This window comes from Taudactylus pleione, unplaced genomic scaffold, assembly GCF_031769625.1.
Source record: "Taudactylus pleione unplaced genomic scaffold, aTauple2 ptg003562l, whole genome shotgun sequence".
NCBI lineage: Eukaryota > Metazoa > Chordata > Amphibia > Anura > Myobatrachidae > Taudactylus > Taudactylus pleione.
Window position 1 is genome coordinate 7544 of NW_028287903.1, and position 6010 is coordinate 13553.

Genomic DNA, 6010 nt, shown 5'->3' on the forward strand with positions numbered 1-6010 from the left:
GACTCATGTTGTGTGGCGCGCCATGCGTGGCGTGTGATATAACGCTGTGATGCCACGTTATAGCTGGGCACATCAGTATATCACTCTACGGTCCCCTTTCCCCTATATAATAATAATACCACAGATCAGTGTGTGCTGGGAGCTGATTCAAACCGCTCGCTAGAGGCGTTCGCATGCAGCCGCTCAGCTGCTAATATTTGCATAGGCTGTGAGCGCACGGAAGACATTAGTACGCCCACTATGTTTTAGCGTGCGACGGCAGTGCTATCGCAAGACAGTTTAATGACGCCCCCTTTTCCTTCGCAGCGTACGTCATCTCCAGGAAGTATATGTAAAATCAGTAACATCGAGTGCCATCGGAGCCGCTCGCATCACTTGTGGTTGACCCTACCCCGCCGCAAGCACTGCGGCACTCGCAGTGCTTGCGGCGGGGTAGGGTCAACCACAAGTGATGCGAGCGGCTCCGATGGCACTCGATGTTACTGATTTTACATATACTTCCTGGAGATGACGTATGCTGCGAAGGAAAAGGGGGCGTCATTAAACTGTCTTGCGATAGCACTGCCGTCGCACGCTAAAACATAGTGGGCGTACTAATGTCTTCCGTGCGCTCACAGCCTATGTGTTTAAACAAGCCAGGAGACGTGTACAATGACGCAGCCTTGTAATTATGGACACCAAAAAAAAGCCGCTTTGACGCTCAGACACAACTGAGTTCGCACCACCACTCCCCCGTTTTCCTGGATCTTCCCGTCACCACCCACAAACGGCACATTCTGTCACTCAAAATAGCGGGCCGTCTGTGTATTACAGTGATCGCGCTGAGTGAAAACAATTGTGGGTCCCAGGGACCCCTCACTTTAAAAAATTGGGGTCCTACTTCACAGTTTCTGGGTCCCATCACATATTATGGGGGGTGAGGGAAGGCAACAGTTGGGACAGTGCTGCGGGCAGGTTGCAGTTGGTGTAGAGGGGCTTGAGGGCAAAAGCAGTTGGGGTAGAGCTGGAGGTATAGGCAGTGAAAAGTTGGGGTAGAGCTGGTGGTAGAGTGAAGTAAGGGCAGGCAGTGCCACGGGTAGGAAGGGGTAAGTGCACACAGCAGTTGTGACAGTGCTAGGGGGCAAGTGTAGAAAGAAGCTTGTGTAGTACTGGTGGGCAAGGATGGAGTAAGGGTAGATAGCAGTTAGGGCGATATAGGGCGTGTGTAGTACTGGTGGGCGAGGATGGAGTAAGGGTAGATAGCAGTTAGGGCAGTATAGGGCTTGTGTAGTAATGGCGGGTGAGGATGGAGTAAGGGTAGATAGCAGTTAGGGCGATATAGGGCGTGTGTAGTACTGGTGGGCAAGGATGGAGTAAGGGTAGATAGCAGTTAGGGCGATATAGGGCGTGTGTAGTACTGGTGGGCAAGGATGGAGTAAGGGTAGATAGCAGTTAGGGCGATGTAGGGCGTGTGTAGTACTGGTGGGCAAAAATGGAGTAAGGGTAGATAGCAGTTAGGGCGATATAGGGCGTGTGTAGTACTGGTGGGCAAGGATGGAGTAAGGGTAGATAGCAGTTAGGGCGATATAGGGCGTGTGTAGTACTGGTGGGCAAGGATGGAGTAAGGGTAGATAGCAGTTAGGGCGATATAGGGCGTGTGTAGTACTGGTGGGCAAGGATGGAGTAAGGGTAGATAGCAGTTAAGGCGATATAGGGCGTGTGTAGGACTGGTGGGCAAGGATGGAGTAAGGGTAGATAGCAGTTAGGGCAATATAGGGCGTGTGTAGTACTGGTGGGCAAGGATGGAGTAAGGGAAGATAGCAGTTAGAGCGATATAGGGCGTGTGTAGTACTGGTGGGCAAGGATGGAGTAAGGGAAGATAGCAGTTAGAGCGATATAGGGCGTGTGTAGTACTGGTGGGCAAGGATGGAGTAAGGGTAGATCGCAGTTAGAGCGATATAGGGCGTGTTTTGCGACCACTGCTTATACTATGTAGTTACATTTTACTTTTTATTTTCACACTTCTGCCAAAGTTTACTTATATGGCAAATGATGAGGTATTATGATTTTAAACACCAACATATTCTAGCAGTGTACCATCAAGCCGCACTCTAAAAACATTTTACTCATGGAGCACTCTATACATAAACATTGCACAGGCTACAAGCTGCTAGAACTACAACTCTTCCTGCAGATTCCTAAACACCAGGCTGATGATGTGTTTAATGAGAACAAAGTAAGACTGGCAGGACAAAGGGGTGTAGCTAGGGGTCCAAGTGCCCCTGGCAAAGGAAGGAACTGGCGCCCCCCCATATTTTCCCCTACCACTTGTGCCCTGTGATTGGTGTGTGTGGGTTTTGCCAGCCCTAACCCTCCCCCTAGTGCCTAAAACTAAGGGCCTGATTCAGAGCCACTCGCTGTTTGTGAGCGCACGCTCTGAATCAGGGCGAGGAGTGTTTTCTTTTTTTTTCCTGTCCACTCGCTAAGCAGTGGGTGCCCACCCACAGGTAGTGCGAGCGGGCAGGAGATGGTCGCGTTTATCGTGACCATCGGCATTGCGAGGAGACCCTAAGGTAGGGACTCCGCACTCACAATGCCGAGTGATGTCAGTAGGGCCGCCTTCGGGAACGCCTCCATTTGTTCAGCCACCCCCCCTACCTGCCTACAAAACGGGGCGAGCTGTCGATCAACATCGACAGCCGCCCCATTTTGCTGCGAGCCCCGGAGCGAGTGAAGGTCTCACTCGCTACGGGGCTCGCGTGTGCGCACTGGGGCACCATCGACTAGCTTGCGAGCGGGTCTGAATCAGGCCCTAAGCCATAACCGTAATACTTACTATTGGGATTCCGGCGTCCCAACAGCTAGGATAATGACTATAACCCGTGAGGGGTGTGTAGAATTCAGACAGGATGGGAAAATGAGGGGAGAGCGGTGGATTTGGAGAAGAGGGGAAGCTGGGATATCCTTGCTACAATTCACCTTCCACAGACCACATCGCACACACATACACTGGGAACCTACACAACCTTGTGCACCCTGACACAGGAACTCACTTAAATGCTGTCATGCATGTACACACGTGCATGGACTTATGGGAGATACCAGCTTGGTACCAGAAGAGTATTCTGAGAATATACAGTACTCACCAAAGTGGACTCACTTGTGATTTTTCACCTCCATTGCAGCCCAGTGTGCAAGGGCAGCAACTATGCTACTACAAACGTGGGCACTAGTTTTTCTCCAAGCAGCCACCCATCCTAATGAGATCATCAGCTGGGAGGAGCAGCAGGACTTTCGCAGCCAATAAGAAGCCTCCTGCTCCCAGCAAGTAGGTGCAGCTGCCGCATGGAGGAAGCGGATCAGCGCCCTGTCCTCTGTGGAGTGTTATTTTGCACATCCTGTGTATGTGGGACCGGTTCCGACTGTATCACCTATGTGGCGTCATGCCCGGCTCGGGAGGAACTTCACTGCAGCGCAGGGAGGGCTTGTAAAGCCTTCCACTGCACGGCTTATTGAAATTATGCCCGAGACTTAACCCCCTGCACATCCGGGCGGGCAGGGGGGCAGCACATGGTGGTGGCCAGGCAGTGGGGGGTTAATGGGCGGAGCCTCAGACAGACTAATTAAAACTAACTACTGTCTCCAGCCCAGGCTTGGTGACGGATACTTTCTGTGTGCTTGATGTGAGCCAGCTCAGACGCTAACCTTCCTCGGCTTTGCAAGCCGCGTAAGGTGGAAAGGAGGAGGAGGGGAGAGTCCGGCTGAGATTGGGGAGAGAGAGCTGAGCTCCCTGTAATCACCGCTCTGCGCTCCGCTCCCAGCTCTGCAATGAGTGACCGCGTGCAGACGTTACTCTGAGTCTGACCTGGGACAGGGGGAATGCAGGGTGGAGACGCTGACTCACTGCTGCTGCTGCTCCCGGGCAGTGGGCGAGGCTTGACAGTCCCAGGTCGGAGCGTGGTGGGACGGCTGGTGTATGACTGACAGGTTAGACTTAACTGCTGTAGCCAGAGATTGGGAGAGGAGACGCCGCATGGTGGAGCCTATTTAATGAGAAACCGACGGCTATTGGTTGAGAAGACACCGACGGCGGTGACTGACTTCGGCACAGAGCACAGCCCCACGCAGCGCCTCCTGCAGGACCCACTCAGTTTTTAAAATCGGGTCCGCAACTTCCTGTAGTGCGTAAATACGCGCTATAGTGCATATTTTGTGAACACTGCCGATGCAGCAGGGGGGCTGATCATCAGTACACCGCACACGCTCCACTACGCTCTGCAAGTGGGGGAGTAATGCCCATGTGGGTGAAGTAGTAATATCCCCAATGGGAGTCTACATTTTTTTTTTTTTAAATAAAATATTATTATATATTATAATAATACCACATATCAGTATGTGCTGGGAGCTGTGTTATTCCCCCTCATATATCACTGTACAGACCCCTCTCCCCTATATAATAACAATACCACATATCAGTGTGTGCTGGGAGCTGTGTTATTCCCCCTCATATATCACTATACAGTCCCCTCTCCCTATATAATAATACCACATATCAATGTGTGCCAGGAGCTGTTATTCCCCCTCATATATCACTGTACGGTCCCCTCTCCCTATATAATAATAATACCACATATCAGTGTGTGCTGGGAGCTGTGTTATTCCCCCTCATATATCACTGTACAGACCCCTCTCCCCTATATAATAAGAATACCACATATCAGTGTGTGCTGGGAGCTGGGTTATCCCCCCTCATATATCACTGTACGGTCCCCTCTCCCCTATATAATAATAATACCACATATCAGTGTGTGCTGGGAGCTGTGTTATTCCCCCTCATATATCACTGTATGGTCCCCTCTCCCCTATATAATAATAATACCACATATCAGTGTGTGCTGGGAGCAGTGTTATTCCCCCTCATATATCACTGTACAGTCCCCTCTCCCCTATATAATAATAATACCACATATCAGTGTGTGCTGGGAGCTGTGTTATTCCCCCTCATATATCACTGTACGGTCCCCTCTCCCCTATATAATAATAATACCACATATCAGTGTGTGCTGGGAGCAGTGTTATTCCCCCTCATATATCACTGTACAGTCCCCTCTCCCCTATATAATAATAATACCACATATCAGTGTGTGCTGGGAGCAGTGTTATTCCCCCTCATATATCACTGTACAGTCCCCTCTCCCCTATATAATAATAATACCACATATCAGTGTGTGCTGGGAGCTGGGTTATCCCCCCTCATATATCACTGTACGGTCCCCTCTCCCCTATATAATAATAATACCACATATCAGTGTGTGCTGGGAGCAGTGTTATTCCCCCTCATATATCACTGTACAGTCCCCTCTCCCCTATATAATAATAATACCACATATCAGTGTGTGCTGGGAGCTGTGTTATTCCCCCTCATATATCACTGTACGGTCCCCTCTCCCCTATATAATAATAATACCACATATCAGTGTGTGCTGGGAGCAGTGTTATTCCCCCTCATATATCACTGTACAGTCCCCTCTCCCCTATATAATAATAATACCACATATCAGTGTGTGCTGGGAGCTGTGTTATTCCCCCTCATATATCACTGTACGATCCCCTCTCCCCTATATAATAATACCACATATCAGTGTGTGCTGGGAGCTGTGTTATTCCCCCTCATATATCACTGTACGGTCCCCTCCCCCCTATCTAATAATAATATAATTTATAATGGACACGTTACCTGGCTCCGGCTGTCAGGAATGTCTATGACAAAATGGCAGCTAAAGCCCCTGTGGCCCCGCCCCCTCTGCTCTGTGACTGGTAGACTATAAGAATATGGCCGCCGATCACCGTACATGAGGACACCATTAGACAGTCATAGTGTTACTCTAGTGATGAAGCTGCTAGCGGCAGTTGCCAGTGGCTGCCTGATTGGCTACTCGCTACTGCCAATCACCGCACTGAGGGGGAGCGGTTACTTCGATTAGAGGGGCGGGGCAGACAGTAGCCATAGCTACACGGAGGTGAGTAGTGC